A 24,197-nucleotide genomic window follows, 5' to 3' on the forward strand; every position below is an offset into this window, starting at 1 on the left:
GTAATATCTTCACCTGAAGTGATTATTTACCTGATTCTTTCTTTCACCAGTCTAACTACATTTGAGCTCAATGTTGGAATCTTTTGAGAATAACTGCACAATATTCAGAAAAAACAAACCAGAGTTCTTAGCTTGCCTGCCCTTTATAGATTAGTCTCTTAGTGTATGAGTACTCATGTGAATGAATGAAAAAAATTATATATCACAAAAGCATGTTTTGAAGCTTAAAGTGTCATTACAAAGTCTTTATTCAGTATCTAGAGCAAATTACTTAAGTATATTTTATCCATTGTTTTCACATGACATTGGACCTAACACTATGCCAGAAACAGACTAGTCATTTCATAAATGCCTATTGAAAGGAAAAATAAAAGACAAATTACTGTAACTTTTTCTTTATCTAATTAGGCACTGACTCAAAATCACCAATGTATAAATAAAGAAATGTGATATCATGTTAAATTCATGACAATGCAAATATAGCATTTCTACTAAACAATTAAACCCTTAAGCAATAACAGCTACATAATTCATTTTAAAGTAATCACATATATTTCCAGTTTTACAGACAAGCATTTGTAATATTTTTATTTCCTCTTCCTTCTGATCTTATTTCAACAAAAAATAACTAAAAAGGATAATGACAAAAAAATAAAAATGACTAGACAAAATAACATTGTATTTCTGGGAGATACATTGAGGGTAGAAGGATGTTGACCACTGAAACATAGTGAATGATTCAGTATTCACAATAAATGAGATCAAAAAGAAACAAAAGCATTTGTCAACTAGAAAACTATGGAAAGGTGCATCATGTGAGTCAGTAGTGAAGGCAAAAATAAAAGGGAAGCTAGAAATAGGGGTTAGTAATTTAATAACAGTTAGTGACCATTAGGTCATTTTGAACCATGAATAGGCATTTGTGATTGGCTTTCATAAATAATTTTATTTAAAACAAAGTATCACTGCATTGTTTTCATTGAATTGAGACATGGATCCTAGGAGTTCTAGTTGAACATCCTTGTCAGTTTCTCTTCCATTCTTTCCCTTTTACCAATCTTATGTTTTTATGTATTAATTGATAGCATAAAATCCAACTACAGACAGATTGTAATTATTTTCTTTTCTTAGATCTGGGTGATAAATAGTGAGAAAATTGGTATCTATCTATTTATATTTGTTTATCTATTTTCTTGATCAATATCTTTTGGGAAAAATGATTTACTGCTAAAAATCAAGATATTTTCAAAGAAATGTTTAGCAAAGACAAATATGAGAGTAAAACATAATGTCTTCAAAAATATAATAGTGCTTTCAAATTCAATATTTTCCACACAAATGATTTTGTTGTGAAAATTGGACTGTTACAATAATACTGAAAAATCTCAATGAAAGATTAAAAATTTTTTTTCAAATACAGTTGTTGAAAGAAAAATACCAAGGATATTACTCATGTATATTAAAATATTAAGAAAAACTGAGGTTGTAGATAGCTTGCACAAGTTTTGGAAGGAAAAACAAGGAAAGGAAAGAAAGGAAGAAAAGAAAAGAAAACGGAAAAAAGAAAACCTGACAAATTGGAAATATGTGAAAGAAGGCATAAGTGGATGAAGAATTGTACAACAAATGATACAATTGTTGCTGAAACAAAAAATGTCAACTGCATCTTTAAAAGTGCTGAACAAATAAATTAACAAATCCTTGAAAACAAAAAAAAATGCTAAAAGTGTCTTAGATGCATTTTGATGACATTTGAAAACTTCCAAGTTTAAGAAAGTAATCCGAGACTTAAAGAGAGAAAATACTTTCATCTATAAAGAATTAGACTTTCATCAAAAACAGAAATTTTAAAAAGGAATAAAAGTTCCTTTACATTTTAAGGGAGAATTGTATTCAGAGTAAAAAATCATACATTATCAATAAAAAACAAGAATGTGTTCACATTAAAAATTATTCTAACTTCATTCTGAAACATGAAATTGAGAAAACAGAACAAAAATGGCATAGATGTCGGACTCAGGACACGGTGAGACAGGACCATGATTTCTTCCAAGACAACACACTTAGAAAGCAATTGTCTAAATTAATTGAAACACCAACAGACTACAAGGCCAGTTTTTGTGTAAACTGTGTAGATTCTGTTACACATTGCATCATTGCATCCCATTTCCACTAAATTCTCTTTATAGTGTAGCATTGCTGTGCCCTTTCTTGAAGGGAATATTGCCTTGCCCATGGTTTGATTCAGCACAAATTTTTTTCTGGATCAAGATGGCATCAGCAGAGGCTTGAAAATCCTTGTACACTTGGGCTTCCTCTCTCTTTATACCTGTTGATGCTATGAAACCCACATGGGCTCCCAATGATTAGAAATAAATGCCAGAGGAAAAAAAAGTCAGTTAGTCTTAGGGTAGAACTAGTTACCCTTCAGAGAAGTGATCCCTGAAGAAACCCAATATTCATGAGAAATAATCAGGTAAGTAGCATACCAATGAATTCTTATGCTATGTACAACTAATAACATTTTCCTAGTTGTAGTTGTCTATACTAGAGTGACTAGCAATAGTAAGAATTGATATCAAGATATTCAGATAAGAAGAAACATTCACTTATATTAACAAGAAAAACAAAAGAGTGTACTGGGAGGTGAGGAAAAGGAGGATTCGATATTGTGTAGAATGTGTGTAAATGGAATACCCTTCTAGGAGTGGTGGGGAAGGATAAAAGAGAATAGTGGAAGAGATGAATTCAACTATGATATATTTGATACATTGTAAAAGCTTTTGTAAATGCCCCGATGTACCCCCAGCACAAAAAAAGAAAAACAAACTCTAAAAATACATCTATTTTCAAGTATAATAAAGGCATGGTTTAAATATGAATCAAAATAAAATGAAATAAAAATGTGGCAAAAATGTCGATAATTGATGAAATGTAAAAATGTCAACTATGTTTAGTGTATTTGTTTATTTTCTTATTACTGACCCAATGTCACTTTGTGAGGGTCTATTTTATTATTTAGGCATGTTATAGGTTTGCCCTTTTCATTTACTTTTCTTTAATTCATTTCAAATTGAATTTTATGACAGTTGTAAGGTCTATATCTAGATTCACTTCTTTGCATATGGAAATCTAATTCTTTAGATCCATTCTTTGAAAAGACTGATTCTGTTCCATCTTATTGGCTTTGCTCTTTTTTCAAGGATCACTTGGGCATATTTAAATGGTGTGTTTCTCACCTCTCTATTCAGTTCTATTTATTTTTTTGTCAATATTACTTTGCCTTGCTTATTAAAACTTCATATAGACAGTCTTGAAGTTATGTGTTGTCACTCCTCCTAGTTTATTCTCTTTCAAGATATTAACAGACAGCTCACCCAATAAGATGGAAAATGATAAACAAGCATTTGAGAAGATATTTTATAATATTTCACTAGGGAAATGCAAATTTCAACCAAAATGAGCTATTAGAAGTAGTCAAACCCAAAACATTAAGAACACCAAATGATAGAGAAGATGTTGGTACAACAGAAACTTTCATCCATTCTTGACAGATATGCAAAATAGTACAGCTGGTTTGAAGACACATCACAATGTCTTATCAAACTAAGCATGCTTTACTTTACTATCCAGAAAGGATGTTCCTTCGAATTACTCACAGGAATAGAAAACTTTTGTCTTCACATAAACCTGCATATGAATGCTTATGACAAGCTCATGCTGATGAGTTCAGTACTTTACTGAACCTTCATGTAACAGATTATTCAGTGCTAATAACAAATGAGTTAAAATAACTTAAATGCATACTACTGAGTGAAAGAAAAAAATCTAAATGTTTGTTTACCCCATTATCCAAACTACAAGACATTCATACAAAAGATAAAACTATGAAAACAATAAAAATTTCAGTGACTATTAGTGCTTTGGAAAAAGAAGGAAGAACAGAGGCAGTAGAAGATAATCTGCAGAGGACTTTTAAAGTAGAGAAAATATTGAATATTGAAAATACTGAATGCATGCCATTATTTATTGGTCCAAAGACATAGAAGGTATATGCCAAGAATAGCCCTAATGTAAACCATGGGCTTATGCTGACAATAATGTCACAATGTCAGTTCAACATCGTAGCAAATGTACTACTATGTATGCAGATGTGTGATTGGTGAGGATATGAATGTATGGGAGCAAGGAGTATATGAGATATGTCTATACTTTTCTCTCAATTTTGCTATGAAGCTGAAACTGCTCTAACATAATAAAGTCCTAAAAACAGTAATACATATTTTTGGAAAACAGTATGGAGTTTCTTCAAAAACTTGAGACTGAATTTCCATATGATCCAAAAATCCCATTTTGAATATATCTCCAAACAAAATAAAATCACTATGTCAACAAAATATCTGCACTCTCATGTTCACTGCATCATTATTCATTACAGCCAGGGTATAGAAAAAAAGTGCCCTTCAATAGATGTAAGGAGAAAAATTATATATGTGTGTATATATATATATATATATATATATATATATATATATATATACACATATATTTATGTATCTGTATGCCTTTAAAAAGAAAGCCATGACATTTGTAGCAACATGGGCATGGGAGTTTCATCTTGGGAAAATTCATCCAATTATGTATCTGTTGTATACTTATAGGAAAGTATGTTCTTGTTAGTAAATTTAATGCCAATATGTTTCTGATTAAAGGTTTATTAGAGTGTTTTGGTGACATATTTTTGATTTTGAAATAATATTGCCTCCTGAATAATTTCTTTTTGTAGAGTTTTGAATTCACCATTCTGTGCTTGCTAGGCAGGTACTCTATCACAAAAGCTACACTTTCACCCCTTTTTGCTATGGATACTTTGGAGATAGGATCTCACTTTTTCCTCAGGTTAACGTGGAAAAAGATTCATCTACTTTATGCTTCCTCCCATAGGTAGGATGACAGGTGTGTGCCACCATGCCTAGTTTTTTCTGCTCACATGAGGTCCCAAGCAACTAGGATTGCAGGCATGAGCCACTGGTTCCAGCTCTTAAAAACCTGATCATTTATTTTTTTAGTAAATTTCTGCTATGTTGTTGATTAATAAAATTGAAAGATTCCCAGAACATACCATTGTACTAATGAAAGTCTAAGAAAATTGCATCCTTTCAACAATGGCCAAGAAAAAACATTACAATTTTCTTTGTGAACCTGAGATCTAATTAGCAGAAATAGATACAAAGTTCCTTTTTGTAACTATGGAAAACACTGTCACTATTTCCAAAGTGAAATTTAAGAAGTTACTTTGTGCATTTTCTCAAAAGCAAGTGAATAGACTCTTGGGGATATACCCAAAAGACTGTTACTCCAGAGGCACCTGCACACCCATGTTTATTGCGGCACTATTCACAATAGCCAAGTTAGGGAAACAGCCAAGATGCCCCAGCACTGACGAATGGATTAAGAAAACGTGGTATCTATACACAATGGAATTTTATGCAGCCATGAAGAAGAACAAAATGTTATCATTCGCTGGTAAATGGATGGAATTGGAGAACATCATTCTGAGTGAGGTTAGCCTGGCTCAAAAAACCAAAAATTGTATGTTCTCCTTCATATGTGGACATTAGATCAAGGGCAAACACAACAAGGGGATTGGACTATGAGCACATGATAAAAGCGAGAACACACAAGGAAGGGGTGAGGATAGGTAAGACACCTAAAAAACTAGCTAGCATTTGTTGCCCTTAACGCAGAGAAACTAAAGCAGATACCTTAAAGCAACTGAGGCCAATAGGAAAAGGGGAACAGGTACTAGAGAAAAGGTTAGATCAAAAAGAATTAACCTAGAAGGTAACACCCACGCACAGGAAATCAATGTGAGTCAATGCCCTGTATAGCTATCCTTATCTCAACCAGCAAAAACCCTTGTTCCTTCCTATTATTGCTTATACTCTCTCTACAACAAAATTAGAAATAAGGGCAAAATAGTTTTTGCTGGGTATTGGGGGGGAGAGGGAGGGGGCGGAGTGGGTGGTAAGGGAGGGGGTGTGGGCAGGGGGGAGAAATGAATCAAGCCTTGTATGCACATATGAATAATAAAAGAAAAATGAAAAAAAAAAGCAAGTGAATAGAGAGTTAACTTTTAACATATAAGGCTTAAGACAAAATTCTGAAATTGCATTGCCAGAATATAGGTTGAAGATCTGACCAATTACTGGCATGTATCCGTTACTCTGAAATTTTCATTTTTTAATTGAACTTTCTTTTTACTTTAAAACATAGTATATGAACTTATTACCACCTAATTTGGTGTGTGGATAGTTTTGATTTTCTAATTTTCACAGCTTAGTTTACATGGAAAACATGTATTTTAGTTTTGGTGGAAAAACAGTCATGCTTCTTCAGAAATAGTTGTTAAACATTTATGTGAGTGAAATTCATCTACAAAGTCTATTTAATATGCATATTTAGATGTTCTAAACCATGATATTCCAAATTATTATATATAAATTGGAGTTCCAGAAATGTGCATTTTTCAATGAATACCTCCATTGAATCTGTTATCAAAAACCTCATATCACAATGACTTTTGTAATAGGAGAATTAAAATGAAGTTTTTCAACCTAATACTAGAGTGACTTTATGGTAATGATTTGGAATTTTAACTACTCCCCATCCTGACATAGAATGAGGACAATTTTAGTTACCCTGGCTCATTCTTACTTTCTAAACAAAATCTGACATAAATCATAATTTGCTCATTAATACACAGATTTAATTATTTAGTCACTGTCATTCCACAATTGTCCTTTTCTTTTATAAACTGAAGCTAAAAATACAGATGAAAACTCTTCTGTGTAATTTTCAGTTTATTGGGGAAATAAGGGTAAAATTCTGTCCATAATTTCTACTGTGAATATGAACTAAGGAAAGCAGAATCACTCTGAGGATTATGGAGTGTGTTAGTTTTCTATTGCTGTACAATAAACTCCACAGACATATTTGCTGATAACAACAGATTCATTATTTCAGTGTCTTTGGGATGGGAATCTAGATATGGTTTAGCTGATTTCTGTGTTTAGGGTTTCATAAAAATGTACTCATGGTGTTACCCAGGCTGCATTCCTTTCTGAAACTTATGTTCTCTTCAAAGTTCATGTTGCTTTTGGCAGAATTCAGTCCTTTATAGCTATAAGAATGAGGACCTCAGTTTCCAAATGCTATACACAATTTACTTCCAAGTTTTTCTCTTCTAAGGAAGTTTATGTTTTAATATATTGATTCTTCAAGACCAGCAAAAGTGTATCTCTACAGTGTTCCACAAAAGAGTCTCACTTAATGTAATGTAAATGAGGATGTGACATCACATCACACTTACCATATTCTACTATAGATGTAACCCACAGATTCACAATGTAAGAAATGAACCTATAAAGAAGAAATAAGAATCAGAAGATACAGAACCTGACTAATCAGGTCTCAAACTCTGGGAAAGATGAAAAGGGAAGAGCTTGCAGGGACTCCTGAGAAACTAATCACATCCAGTCCTTCTAGTGGAAAAAAATGTCTCTATTGACCAATGCTATTGAACCATACAGGAGATAAATGTTATGTAGCATAGCATCTAGCTTAGCTTATATGATGCAAGCACATTTTTTGCATTCATATCTATTGAAGTTATACACATTTCTAAATTCAGAAAACAGCAATCATTTGCTCACATATAATGTGAAGTGATTATGATGCATACACCATGACTTATAAACTCTCATTCTGAAAGAAAATCTATAAATACTTTTTACCCATGGTTTGGCAAGGTTTCATTCCTATTCTATCACTACTCTTTTAATATCCTATGAATTAAATACTAAGATGTAAGGTTGATTATGATTAGCATATCTTATGTCAGCTTCTAAGAAAATGAGAGTGGATAAAATTGCCTAGAAAGTGTGCAAGTGGACTCATGTTAAAGCAAGGAATAAATATTCTTAATCCATAATATTTCCTAATCAGCAACTGGTTATGTGGCTCTATCTGATATTTCTAATATTCCAATATACTTCTAATATTTCCAATTAAATATTCTCTTTCACCTGAGAAATCTGTCAGTTCTGGTAACCTGATAGAGAGTGACTCGAATCCTCAACATTATATCATCTGAGCAATTAATGTTGTACCTGTACCAAGTTCTTAAATTTTTCCCTTAGGATTTATTTTATGACATAAAACTGTCAGAGAGGCCCAAGAACATCTCCTGACCTATAGATATTATCAGCACTTCTTCCATTTTAAGCTTAACTGCAAATTCCTCTGAAGAGTCATAATGACCCACTCTACCCAGTACACTCATCACTTTCTTTGCCCGTTGGTTAATTGACATAGAATGATGATTTGGGTTGGTGGCAGTCCCAGCTACCAACTTAATGGAACTTTTTAATTATCATTAATAGTTTTGTGTCTCTTTGAAGAATCCTTCTTCAATTGGGAAATAAGATCTCTAAACAAACAAACAAACAAACAAAAAACAGAGCAAACATTGTTAGAAAGCAAATTTCAAGGGGTAACATTAAGAGTATTCACTCTTGTCTCCATGCCCCTAACACTTGGACTCATATGCATGAATGTGGACTATAGAAAAAACAGGATCACATGCTGGTTACTAATTAAAGGATGTGTTCATCCTGAAGGAACATTACCCTGACCCCACATGGTATTATGTATGTCTTCCCTTTTTCAGGCCACTAATAGTAGTTGTAGTGAAATTAATGTAACAGAGTGCTTCAAACTAGAGGGAAAGAATAGGAAATTCCATAACCATGAGATTGTCTGTCTGTGTCTTTACTTTAAACTAAATTTTCAAATCTATATCAAGGTTTTATGCAGTACCATGATGCTGAATAAAGCGTGCTATGTGTCATTGTTGGTGAATTTGACAACTTGCTGAAGAATTTGGAGAAAGATACCATTTGCAAATGGTGAGTAAAATTTTCTTATAGGAAAATAGTGAGCTTCGAGCAGTATAAACCAACTCATATTTTAATAGACTTACTAAATTACAAAATGTGACACTAAGCACACTGCAAAATTTTGACAATTTACAGTTAACAAATAGCTAGTCAAATAGAATTACTAGTACTCAATTGTTAGCTGAATTTTGTCAGAGAGAAATAGCCATACTGAGTATTATAAAAGACATAGACATTGCAAGATCTATGTTTTATATAATTGTAAGTATCTCAGAAGTGAAGATTTTCATTGATGACTAGATAGAAAGCCTAATAAGTCTTTATGGTGTATAACACAGATAAAAAGTTGGAGCTTTTGTGGGGAAATCTAAGGAACTGAACAAGTCTCTACCAGTTCCTGGAGAGGTCCATGTAGGATCCTGCCAAAATGAAACCTCTCAGGTGACTATTGTTCAAGCAAGAATATCAATCAAGGTGAATAATTTGAAACTGTTCCAAGAAGAAGGAGATTAAGCCAAATCCCAACAAGTAGCTCTGTTCCATCACTTTTAAGGTCATCAAACAGCTACAAAACAACAGTAATCACTGCCTTGCTGTCATTTACCTCATGAGCAAGGTCACCTTTGACCAATGTTTTTATAGTAAAATAAATTCTGGAAAACACAGCTACAGATCAACAAGTTGGCAATTGCTAGAGTTTCATATTTAGTGAACAGTAGTTCAAATACTCAGTTAAGTGTGAAGTTTAGATAGACAATAATTTTTATTTAGTATAACTATGTTCCAACTATTAGGTGGCATAATAGGATACTCTGTTCTGTTAGACTCAACTGAACATAATAGTTTTAGTACAATGTTTAAGTTCAATGTTTGGAAAAATTTATACTGAAGGAAGTTTTCTTTATTTACATGAAATTCAAATTTAACTATATTTCCTATATTTTTTTCTGATAGTGTAAAGCACACAGTCTAACATAAATTACCAGGAGTAGAATAGCAGATGTAGCTTCACAAAAAGGTTAAGGTCGGATTTTAAAGGGGTTAAAAAGCCATATTTTTGCCAATTTTCAAGGTTCTTTCTTTTATGTGTTTTCATTTGACCTTCACAACCACCTTACAATAACTTTTGACAATAATTAGAAGATACTTCTTGATAATGAAAGAAATCATAAGGATTTTAGTTAAGCTTACACAAGGTATATATAAACCAAAGTATTGTCTTTCCATTGGATGGCTACTGGCTATCAAATATTCAATTACACTTAGGAAAGGCATGTATAGAAGCCCTTTCCTAATTTGATATAATTAATATATCTAGCAGGGAAGCATGATATCACAAACTGGTACCAGCGTTTGCATAAAAATACTAATATGTGATAAAGTTTTATGCAGAGTAAAGAGATACTAGTTTAATTTAAATAGGTATTGACAGGATACATGTTACAATACAGATATTGCAAAAATCACAAAAATAAAAATGGAAGAAAAAGTTTGTGTTAAGAGAAAAAAACCTAACAGTTGTTAATATTTCCAACTGAAAACTCATTTAATGATCCATTTAAATCTCTGTTTTTCTTTAGATACAATAAATATTTTTAATATATATACTTTCAAATAAGTCTGGAACAGTTTTTTTTTCTGTTTTGTTTTGTTTTTCTTCTACACTCCAGGAGATGAACTGAGGGCCTTGCTCATGATAGACAAGTGCTCTCACATTTAGCTACAACCTCAACCAGCCCTATGACATCTTAGATAACTGTTCAGTTCCTTAAAGTTAGTGATTATTTCATATTTTCTTCCATTTTCAATGTTCAATATTTGCCACAAAAGAATAATTCATCACATTCTTTCATAAGAGATTTAAGATTTAAAATGTGCATTTCTAGTATATGATCATTATTTCTCTGGCTACGTTTGTGTAATTATAAATTGTACTTAAACTTTGTTTTATATCAAAATATGAAATAGCATGGAACATTGTGAGTTTTTGCTTACTTTTTTGGCTTTTTACTAATCTACATAGTTCAATTAATGTTTCTCTTCAAAATATCAGATGTTGCAATATCTGTAAATCTACTTCACTGACACATATAATTCTACAAAATTAAATAGGATACTAAAGCCATTTGCATCAGTCTTTGATCAGTGTTACGATTGTCATCCAACTTACCCATTGTTGGAAATATATCTACAATGCTCTTACCTCTGAAAGCTTTCTACTAACATCCTTTCTCTTGATTTAAAAAGGATCCACAATGCATGCATTACTTGAAACTAATAGCTCAAACCTGCTATCATAGAATAAGTAGCAGTAGATGCCCTTTGAGAGTTTGGCCATCAGTTTGCTTGTCCATCAGTGTAGGCAATTAATTTAGTGGCATCATTAGTACATTCAGCTCCTGGTCTCTCGACGGAGACTGCCAGGCAAACATCCTAATTAATGCCAGTCAAAATGGTGATTTTTGTGTTATGAGCACTGGGAGAACTAAAATGCATTTTAATATACATTTATACTATTTGGGCCTCAAAAATATCTAGCGAGTGACAATCTGATTTGAATATCCAGTTGACCCTGACCTGGTCCTCAAGGACTTGGTCTTTGGAAATTTCTAAAAAATTGGTGATTTACAAAAATTAAGTCCTTCATATTTTCAAGATTTTAAAATCATACTATGATTCTGTAATTTTGATGCTATTTTGAAGGAATTTGCTTAGCAAACTTATCTTCTTTTCAAAATAATATTATATTTCCTATTGATATTTTGTTTCAAAGTAAGAATCATTGAAATGAAACAGGGACACGTGAAATTTTGATATTTCATCCTGTAGACTTTTATAGAATAGTGTATTTGAACTTACATGGGTTCACATGCCTAGAAGTATAGAAGCACTAATCTTATATTTTAAATTGATTATAATACCTATTTTCTATGAATTCTTTAACCATTTTCATAATAGTTTGTAAGACTCCAATATTATATATTGATTTTTTTTTAATCCTGGGGTTTAAAATCAGAGCCTGCAACTTGAGCTACTTCACCAGCCCTTTTTTGTGATGGGTTTTTTGAAATAGGGTTTCACAGAACTACTTGCCTGGGCTGACTTCTAACCATGATCCTCCTGATCTCTGTCTCCTAAGTAACTAGGATTGCAGGAATGAGCCACTATCTCCTGGTGTTGATGTTTTCAATTTCACAGGATAGAACTTCATGTTCTAAATGAATACATACTGATTGCTAGGTATAATTTGGGGGCATTATGATCCATTTATACAGAGACATTAATTCTAATTTAAAATAACATTTGTGTAGTTTCAATAAGAACAGTGCTATACTGAAAAAAAAATGTAACACAAATTAGGAAATAACTGCAAACCTGATATTTTTAAGAGACAGAGTGATGTTTTACAATGAGTTTTAAGATTAGTTATGATGAAGATCTAAGATAAAGAATCATTTAGGTTATATTCTCAGTTTTGATTGATTGACATGGAAGACAAATAATAGCCTACCCCTACAAATCCACATCCCAATCCCTAGGAAAAGGCTCAACAAGCCATTGCTAGATTTGAAGATGAAAAAGAGTCTAATATTAAGATTTGTTTGACTTTCAAAAGGCATGCAAGTTATCACTCCCTTCTCCAAACGAAGAAGATCTTGAGAAAATTAAACATCAAATGGATTAGAAAATTCAGGTCAAAGATAAACCACTGTCATGTATGATTGAGAAAGAGGTTGATACCAAGAATAAGTCTGCTTGCAGTGGACCCAGGACTGGTAAGAATCCCTTAATTAGAATTCATAAATTGATAGAGGCTCACTGTAGATTTAGAAACTCCTAGTGGACAATTTTTTTTTACTTTTTTTTTGGTGGAATGGGGTTAGGATTGGGAGATAAAGAAAATATTCATGAGTTTTACCTCACTAGGAGTGTTCTAATAGTGAAAATTAGGGGAAAAAAAACAAAAAAACAAAGAAATAATTCCTTCATGATGATATTAGGATTAGGGGGAAAGTAAGCACTTTGAAATGTATGCAACATATTCTGTATTCTCTAGCAAAAGTCTAGCCTCAGAACAAACTTTCATTAAAGCTAAACCTTTTTATCATGAGAACTGGGCTAAAAAGCTCAAGGCCTTCTGCTTGCTCTGTGTGCCCCTTACCACTTGAGTCATGCCTCCAGCCTCCACTCTACCATTCTTTTTTTTGTCTTAAATCTGATGCATTCATTTATTTCTCTATTTTTTCTTTATTATATTTTATCACTTTTACATTTACTTACATGTGTATGAATTGTTTGGGACACCTCCTCCCACCTCCCACTCCCTACTCTCCACCACTTCCAGGCAGAGCCTCATGCACTCCCTTGTTGAGGAGAAAACATAAGAGATAATAAGAAAGACATAGTGTTTTTGCTAGTATGATGTAAACATAGCTATACGGAGAGATTCCTAGCATTGTTTCAATGCACTTGTGCATTGCAACCCACATTGGTTTATCTCTGCCAGATCACTTTGCTACTTCCTGGTCCCGTTTCTACTATGGCATCTGCCAGTTTAAGATTATTGTTTTCCAGGGAGATCCAAGACAGTGACTGGGACAGAGTCGTAGACCACGTGAGCTCCATGAGCCAGGGACTTTGCTGAGATCCTGGAGACACACTTGCCTGAGGTAAAGCACCAGAGAGAGCCGAAAGTACGCCACTCTAAATCACTAAATTGTAGAAGGCTTCTCCAAGCCATGATCTAATAAGAGAACAGCTGTCCTGTTCTCCCAGGGATAGTGGGAGACCTTAATACCCCCCATCACAATAAATAGGTCATCCAAACAAAAAAATTAATAAAGAAATCCTATAACTAAATCGCACCATAGATCAAATGGACCTAGCTGATGTCTACAGAATATTTCATCCAACTTCTGCACAATATACATTCTTCTCAGCAGCCCATGGAACCTTCTCCAAAAGTGATCATGTCTTAGGGCACAAAGCAAGCCTCAGCAAATGTAAGAAAATGGAAATAATCCCATGCATTTTGTCTGACCACAAGGCATTAAAACTAGAAATCAACAACAAAAACAGCAGTAAAAAACATACAAACAGTTAGAAGCTGAACAACACATTGCTCAATGATGAATGGGTCATTGATGAAATAAAAGAGGAAATTAAAAGTTCCTGGAAGTTAATGAAAATGAAATCACAATCTACCAGAACCTATGGGACACAGCAGGCAGTCCTAAGAGGATATTTTATAGTCATGAGTGCATGTATTAAAAGGACAGAAAGATCTCAAATCAATGACCTAATAGTACAGCTCAAACTCCTAGAAAAACAAGAACAAGCAAATCCCAAAACAAGCAGAAGGAAAGAAATAATTAAAATAAGGGCAGAGAGTAGTGAAATAGAAACAAAAAAAAATACAATGAATCAATGAAACAAAAAGTTGGTTCTTTGAAAAAATAAATATGATTGACAGACCCCTGGCAAACCTGACTAAAATGAAGAGAAAAAAAGCACAAATCAGTAAAATCAGAAATATAAAAGGGAGATAACAAAAAACACCATGGAAATCCAGGAAATCATCAGAGACTACTTTGAGAGCCTATACTCTAAAAAATTTGAAAATTTTGAAGAAATGGACAGATTTTAGAAAATCACAACCACCCAAAACTTAACCAAGATTATATTAGTCACCTGAATAGATCTGTAACACAAAAAGAAATTGAACCAGAAATCAACAGTCTCCCAAAAAGAAAATTCCAATATCTGATGGAGTCACTGCTGAATTCTATCAGACCTTTAAAGAAGAACTAATACCAATTCTCCTTAAACTGTTCCATGAAATAGTAAAGGATGGAACACTGTCTAACTCATTTTATGAAGCCAATATAACTCTCATCCCAAAACCATACTACAACATCTCCAAAAAAGAGAACTACAGGCCAATTTCCTTAATGAATATCAATGCAAAAATCCTTAATAAAATAAGGGCAAACTGAATCCAACAACAAATCAGAAAGATCATTCACCATGACCAAGTGGGCTTCATCTCAGGGATGCAGGGATGGCTCAATATATGCAAATCTATACATGTAATACAGCACAGCAATAGAAGCAAGAACAAAAACCACTTTATCATCTCAATAAATGCAGAAAAAGCCTTCAAAAAGATCCAACACCAGTTTATGATAAAAGGGCTAAGAAAATTAGGAATAGAAGGGATGTACCTCAACATTGTAAAGGCTATATATGACTAAACTACAGTCAACATCATACTTAATAGTGAAAAATTCAAACCATTCCCCTTAAAATCAGGAACAAGACAAGGGTGCCCCCTCTCCCAATCCCTATTCGACATAGTACTGTAATTTCTAGCCAGAGCAATTAGGCAAGAAGAAGAAATAAAAGGAATACAAAAAAGTAAAGAAACTGTCAAAATATCCTTTTTTGCTGACAATATGATCTTATCCTTGAAAAGCCCAAAAAACTCTCCCCCAAAATTCTTAGACACCATAAACAGCTACAGAAAGTTGGCAGGATACAAAATCAACTTACAAACATCATTACCTTTTCTATACAGTGACAACGAACAAACTGAGAAGGAATATGTGGAAACAATTCCATTCATAATAGCTCTCCCAAAAAATCAAATACCTAGGAGTAAATTTAACAAGGACGTAAATGACCTCTACAAGGAGAATTACAAACTCCTAAAGAAAGAGATCAAGGAAGACCACCTAGATGGATCGTTAGACGCAACAAAGTAAAAATGTCTATACTACCGAAAGCAATCTACATGTTTAATGCGATTCCCATCAAAATCCCAATGACCTTCATCACGGAGATTGAAAAATCAACCCTAAAGTTCATTTGGAAACACAAGAATCTGCGAATAGCCAAGGCAATACTCAGCAAAAAGAGCAATGCTGGAGGTATCACAATACCTGACTTCAAACTATATTACAAAGCAATAGTAATAAAAGCAGCATGGTACTGGCACAAAAACAGACATGAAGAACAGTGGAATAGAATAGAGGACCCAGATAGAAATCCACACAACTATACCCACCACATTTTTGACAAAGGTGCCAAAAAATATATGATGGAGAAAAGACAGCCTCTTCAACAAATGTTGCTGGGAAAAGTGGTTGCCCATCTGCAAGAAACTGAAACTCAATCCATGTCTGTCACCTTGTACTAGTATCAACTGAAAATGGATCAAGGACCTAAATACTATACCTGATATTCTGAAGTTAACACAGGAAGGAGCAGGAAACATCTGGAACTAATAGGTATAGGCAGAGACCTCCTCCATAGAATCCCAGCAACCCAGCAACTGAGAGAAAGGATGGAAAAATGGGACTTCAGAAAATTAAAAAGCTCTGCACAACAAAAGAAATGATCTCTAAACTGAAGAGACTACCCACAAAGTGGGAGAAAATATTCACCAGTTATACATTAGACAAGGGACTGATAACCAGAATATGCAGGGAACGTAAGAAGCTAAACTCTCCTAAAATCAACGAACCAATTAAGAAGTTTGCAATGGAACTAAACAGAACTGTCTGAAAAGAAGAAATTCAAATGGCCAAAAAACACATGAAAAAATGCTCACCATCTCTAGCCATAAAGGAAATGCAAATCAAAACCACAGTAAGATTCCACCTCACCCCTGCTAGAATAGCCATCACCAAAACCACCAACAACATGTGTTGGCGAGCATGTGGGGAGAAAGGAACCATCATACACTGCTGGTGGGAATGCAAGCTGGTGCAACCACTCTGAAAAAAATTTGGAGGCTTCTTAAAAACCTAAATACAGACCTGCCAGGGTTACTCCAGAGGCACCTGCACACCCATGTTTTTTGCAACACTATTCAAAATAGCCAAGTTATGGAAACAACCAAGATGCTCCACTACTGATGAATGGATCAAGAAAATGTGGTACTTGTACTTGTACTCAGCCATGAAGAAGAATGAAATCTTATCATTTGCAGGTAAATGGATGGAGCCGGAGAACATCATTCTGAGTGAGGTCAGCCAGGCTCAGAAGACCAAAACTCGTATGTTCTCCCTCATTTGAGGACTTTAGATCTAAGGCAAATGCAGCAATGTGGTTGGGTTTATATCACATGACAAGGAGAGAGCCCATACAGGAGATATAGGAATAAGCAGAAAACCCAAAACATGAAAGCATTTGATGTCCCCACTCCAGAGGAACTAATACAGAAACCTTAAAGCAACAGAGGTTATCATGAGAAGGGGATCAGTAAACTGTGTAAAGATCAGTTAGAGATGAATTAACATGGGTCATAACACATGTGTACATAAAAGCAATGCTAGGAATCTCTCTGTATAGCTATCCTCAACTTAACTAGCAAAAATGCTTTGTCTTCTTTATTAGGCTTGAGTCTTTTCTTCAACAAAATTAGTGATAAAGGCAGAACAGGACCTGCCTGGAACTGATTGGGAAAGTGGGGGAGCACATAAGGGAGGGGGGCAGGGTGGAGAAATGACCCAAACAATGTATGCACATATGAATAAATGAATAATAATAATAATAATAATAATAAAATCATTGGGTTTTGGTTGGAGGTATAGTTCAGCGATAGCGCACTTGCCTAGCTTGCATAAGTCTCTGCATTTAATTTCCAGCACTAAAAGCAAAAGTACTACATGGTACTTTGTAAGATCATTAGGGAAATTGTGTAGATTGAGGAAAAGAGGACACACAGTGTCCTGGGGACTCCAGGAGGAAGTCATCAGAGGTAACGAAGGAGGAATAGCCACTGAAGTGGTAGGAAGCTTCTGGTTTGTATTGTCAGAAATTAACATTTGAAAATTTCAAGGAGGAATGGAAACTTTTAAGTACTCCTGAGAAGACAAGAACAACAGGACATTGGTGAGAGTCATTCATGATTTTGGTAAGAACATTCTCAGATATGAATGGGTCAAGGAGAGACTAGATGTAAAGAAGCAGACAGTAGATGAGTTAAATCACAAAGGATTATATAGTTGATACATAATCATAAATAGATATAATTGAAACAGAGATAGCAAATGTACTTTGTTTCTAATGTGACTCTACAGAAATGTCACTAATACTTTATATATGTGTATGTCTTATCTGTGGTGGCAGGCATGTGTTAGTGGAACTGTGACCCTTCATTGTGAGTGCTGTTGAGTGGAACATAGGCAGAGAGGTCTTTCTTGTCTTCTTGAAGTTTTTCTATTAAACTGTGAATGTTTAAGGGTTCTCTCTGAAGTCTCTCCCTTCCCCCAAAATTTGTATGCTGAAACTTAATCCCCAGTGTAGTATTAACAAGTGAAGATTTGGGGGAAGTGATTAGGTGGTAAGAGCAGAGCTTTTATAATGGGATTAGATCACTTACATAACCCAAGTCTTGGTGATCCCTTTCCATCAGGTGAGAACAAGGTGAGAAGGCCCCATCTCTGAAGCAGAGCTAAAGCTCTCACCAGATATAAAATTTACTGGTGCCTTCTTGGGCTTCCCAACCTCTGGAAATCTAAAATGTTATACAGTTAATTTCTATACACATAAAGTTCATCAGTAAGACATTTAGATGTAATGGTCAGTGCCATCCAGATGGGAGAGGCTTGCCCTTGCTACAGTTCTGTTAGTTGGAATCTAGGCTACATCTATTTCATCTTATATATATATATATATATATATATATATATATATATAATATATATTTATATATATATATATATAAAACACAACTAAACATTAAAAAAAAAAGATGACTGTTTGACTGTTTGTGGTCACTGACACTGTACCCCAAACTGGTAAAAATCTAGGGGGTTTTGGTAATTCTGTATGCCTGCTATCTTGACTATGAAAACATTCAAGGTTTTATTCCCCAGGGTAACAACTAAGTTAATATGTGTATGACATATATATATAAAATTATAAAATTGTTACTGAGTTCTTGACTTGTTAAATGTATTTGTTCTCTCCAGGTAAGCCTTCTAAAATATAACGTCTAAAAAATAAATTTAAGAAGTTAATTTCTGTTGTTCATAAGTTTAAAAAAATTATTATTTTCACTCCTCTACAGTAAGCACATCAAACACATCCATTCAAGTTTTAGGTTTCCTTCTCTTTCCCTATTCCTCCTGTGCACGTTCTCCCCTTAGTGTGTGACCCATGTCCAATAATATTACTGCATTTGTTTTAGATCTGTAATCCACATCTGAAGGAGAACATGTGATTTTTGTCCTTCTAGACCTGGCTAATTTCACCTAAGATGATGTTCTCCAGTTCCATCCACCACCCTTCTAATCTAACATAATGTGCAGTTGGGGGGAAGATAAGAAACACTTTTGAAATTTACAGCACAAAGTTAAGGCACACTAAAATAGCCCTAACCATAGCCTTAAGGAATATGTACCATTTCCCACACCTATCACCACATATTACTGGCTCCTGCACAAAGGTGGATTACAGATTAAAGAACTGTAAGGCTCAGACCCTACTTACAAAATAACGAGTCAACAAAAGAGATTTTTGTGTGTAGCCCCCAAAATTATAACAAATATTAAATAGTTTAGCCTTCACTGTATAAATGTTAACTACTTATCTTAAATTCTTTTGACCTCAGAACCTTTTATATGACATATCATCATGCTTTCTTTCTATAAAATATTGTAAGGCTTGGTACAGTGCACAATAATAATACTTTCAGAAGACTGGGGTTATTTCTGGATTTCTTATTCTGTTTCATTGGTCTACATGTCTATTTTTTTATCAGCAAAATTCTATTTTTTTTAAGATGGGTCTATAATATAGTTTGAAATCAGGCATTGTGATAAATCCAAACATTGCTCTTTTTGATCAGGATCACATTTGTTATTCAGGGTCTTTTGTACTTTCAAATACATTGTAGAAATGCTTTTTCTAATTCCATGAAAAGTAACATCATAATTTTGATTGTGATATCATTGAATCTGTATATAGATTTTGGTAAAATAGATATTTCCATAATATCATTTCTGCCAGTCCATGAACACAAGAGATCTTTCTATCATCTAGTGCCTTCAATTTCTTTCTTCAAGATGTTATAATTTTCCTTGTAGAGGTCTTTCACATTAGGGAAAAGATACTCTCTTCAACAAATGGTATTGGAAAAACTGGATATCATCCACATGTAGAAAGCTGAAACTAATCCCCTCTTATCTTGTATGAAAATAAATTGAAAATGGATCAATGACCTTAATGTAAATACTCAAATTTTATAACTGTTAGGAGAAAATATAGGAAAAGAATTGATTCAGAAAAGAATGACAACAGGAATGGCATTAAATAAAAGAGCTTCTATATATCAAATGAAAAAATTTCAAGAATCAACAGATGTACTATTTTATGGAAGAAAATATTTCCCTGCTGTTCATCAGTCAAAAGATGAATATTCAGAGTGTAAAATGAGCTTGAAAAATTTAACATTAAAAAGAACAAGCCATCCAATTAAATGGGCAAATTAACTAATCCAATAATTCTCAAAAGAAGTAAAAATGGCTGAGAAAACACTTGAAGAAATGTTCAGTCTCCTCAGTCATAAAGGAAACGCAAATCTCAAGTCACATTGAAATCCCATCTTACCCATTCAGAATAACCATCACCAAGAAAATGAGAACAAATGCTGGTGAGAACATTGGCAAAAAGGAACTGTTATACAATTGTGGTGGGAGTGTAAATTTGTGTAGCCATTATGGGAATCAGTATTGTGGTTCCTCAAGAAACAAAAAACAGATCTACCACATGGGCCTGTTACACCATTGGGCATATGTCTGGAGGAATGTAAGTCAGAATACACTAGAGAAACTTGTACATCCATGTTTACAATAGCACTATTCACAAAAACCAAACTATCAAATCCAACCAGGTACACATCAACCAATGAATGGATAAAGAAAAGTTGGTATGTATGCACAATGTAGTAATTTTCAGTCATAAAGAAAAATGAAATTATGTCATTTGGAGGAAAATAAATCAACTAGGGATTATCATGTTAAGAAAGATAAGCCAAATTTATAAAGACAAATACTGCATGTGTCTCTCTCATGTCTGAAAGACAGAACTGTGAAATGAGGACTGTTTTGAGAACCGGTGAGGCAGGTAGGATGAAAGAAGAGGATGAATGGGTGGTAAATATGATCACAGTGGTTTGCATTCCTGTGTGAAAATAGAACAATAAAACCTGTTCAAACTGTTTTAAAAAGGGCGTAGAGAGGATGAGAACAGTAATAGAAGGGGTCAATTTGATCAAAGTACATTATAGATATGCATGTAAATATTACAAACAAACCACTTTGTACTATTAATATATACCAATTTAAAGTTTTAAAGAACCACTGCTCAAAGGCACAGATTAAGCATCTGAGCCCAGAGTCAGATATAACAGAAGTTTTGTAATTATGAGACTGAGAAAGGTGATCAACATGTCAGGGCTACGAGTAATGTGAAAAGAGTTATGTGAGCTATAGAACAGAGTTCATTAATGAAAGGAATCAAAACTACTACAGCAGAAATAATGTCCCTGATTGACTCACCAGTATGCCTTGAATCTCTGAAGGATCAGTGAGATACATGATTTGTCTATAAACACTTCACAATCTCAAAAACTAGAAGGGGTGAAAGAAGAATAAAAAGAATCATCATCCAAGTCTAAGAACTGATACAATTATGAACAGTGTGATGTATATGCAATGGAAATACCAGTAGAGAAAAAGGAATATTTTGTTTAATAATGGCTAATAATTTTATAATATTAATAAGACCCCAAATTGTAGATTCAGAAATCTCAGGATCAAGCAGAATACGTGCACACAAAACTATAATAGGGGGTGTTATTGTCAAACTGCAGAAAACCAAACACAAAAGCCTGTCTTGAAAGGTCCTGGAAGGAGTAGAAAAGAAATACACTTTGCTTATAGAGGTTAAAGAACAGAATCACACTGAATTTAATGTCATACAGAAATCTTCAAGCAAGATATTTAATGTGTTGAAACAGCAAAAAGAAAAATAAACCCCACCAAACTGGATTTCTATATTCAAAAGACTAATCCTTCAAATGAAGGTTAAAAATACTTTTTCTGGTGAAAAAAAATGGAAATATTTGTTGCCAATAGATCTACCTTGTAAAAAATGTTTAAAGATGTTTATCAGAGAAAAAAATGATTCAGTTTAGAAATGTGCTTTTACATGTAGAAGAGTGACAGAGAAAAACAAAGATAAAACAATATTTTACTATTATTCTTAATTTATCTAATGGATAACAATTTGTTCAAAAATGATAGCAAAACAATATATGTGATCAGTCCAGATTACAGCTAAGTGTAATGAATAATAACATAATAATAATGTACAGAGGGCTGGAAGGGAGGAATTGGACACACTTTTTAATGAGGTGTGTGCTTTCCTGTGAAGCAATTGCTGTTGTCTATGTGACTACAGAGCACTCAGAACACGGGCTGTGTAAGTAAGGATCTTAATTTTGATCTTTACACAACTTGCTGTTTCAAACCGAAAGAGCTGCAGGTGCCAAGAAACTACTGTATTAGTCAACACAGCTGAAAATTAATCAGAAGCTTAATCGTAAAAGTGAAGTTTCTAACTAAGACTGCTTCCATGAATATATAATGAGTGAATTTTTATGTGAAATATTGAATAAAACATTTTTCTAAAGAATAAAAATGGTATTCTTATACAGTTAGCTATTCAGCAGGAAGGGGTTCATCACATACTGTTTTGTGAAGAGGATTTGAAGCATTTGTCTTGATCAAGGGACAATAAATGATATTATGTCATGTTTTTGAGATTTGCGTGCAAGTATTTATTTAATGCAAAGAGGAATCCTTGACTTTCCTATGAAAAATTTAATTGTTTCATTACTCCTTTATTATTACTTCTATATATTTATTTATAAAATGATTTAATTATTTAAAAACCGTAAAAGAATTCATGGATTTAAGATACAAATGCTAATGACAATTTTTATCTCTCATTTGAATATTTTTTATTGTGCTAGGGGTACAAAATCAAATTTGCAAAAGTTCTTACAACATATCAAATATATCATACTTCAATTCACCTCCCCCCACCATTCTCTCTTTTGGCCCCTTCCCCAATTCCAGCTTTTGGTAAAATGTGGCTTGATAATCTCTTCCATTTTGTATTTATGCAGATGGCCTGTTTGTGAGTTAGCAATTCATATATTATAGTTTGAAATTTTCAAAAAAGTCTTAACCAAGTATGAAACATAAAATGATATATTATTTTGCATAGTATATAGTTGAAACTTATGATATTTCTTCCCCATGTGTGCTTTCTCATGTATTTTCATTTTCCTTCACTATATCATAGAAAGACTGTAACTTTGTATGACTAGCTAAATATACAATTAGAAATAATGTTTCAAAATTATTTATAAGAAAAAACTGCCAAACTTCTTCACATTATTATCAAGTTATTGTCAGTCAAATGAATGAAAATAATTTCAAATGATCAACTGAAGGCCCATTGGAGTCAGAAAAATGGAATTATAATTAGGAGTCTATACAAATCTTGTAGGGACCTGACACAATAATGACAAAGGAGAGGGTGTTTAACCCAGCACTTCCCAAACTTGGTATTCAACAAAAATAAGTGAAATTAATGTACAGGTAACTAAGTTTTGAGATGTGTGTTTCTAGCTTCTTTGTACTTGGAAGAAGGCAAAGTTTAAAATAGCAATTAGTATATCTTTACCATGCAGAAACAAGTCTAGTTAAATTGAGGTGACACAATCAGAAGGTGCAAAAATCTATCACTTTATTCATTTTAAACTCATTTTTGTGCATACAGTACGTACAAAGTAATAGATAACAGCACCACACAGGTAAAGCAGGGAAACCTCTATGAACACATTTTATGCATTGAAAATTCTATTTCCTTTGTAAGAACAAAAACTTTATAATAAATAAATTCAAAGTATTCTTTTAAGTTTTTTTGACATGCTTGAGTATCATTCCTCATAAAGGTTAATATTATAGGAAATTAATAATGCAGGAAAAGATAATACTTGCCTCCTATGAAATATTGCCTATGTCAGCAGATCCTTTCCTGCTGATCTATTTTTTCCATGCAATTTATGGGTCATGATTACCAAAGTACATGGACACAGTCATTTGATTAAATAAGTAAGGAGAATAGCATAAAGGTGGATATGTCTTTTTTAAC

This window comes from Castor canadensis, chromosome 6 (assembly GCF_047511655.1).
Source record: "Castor canadensis chromosome 6, mCasCan1.hap1v2, whole genome shotgun sequence".
NCBI classification, from domain to species: domain Eukaryota; kingdom Metazoa; phylum Chordata; class Mammalia; order Rodentia; family Castoridae; genus Castor; species Castor canadensis.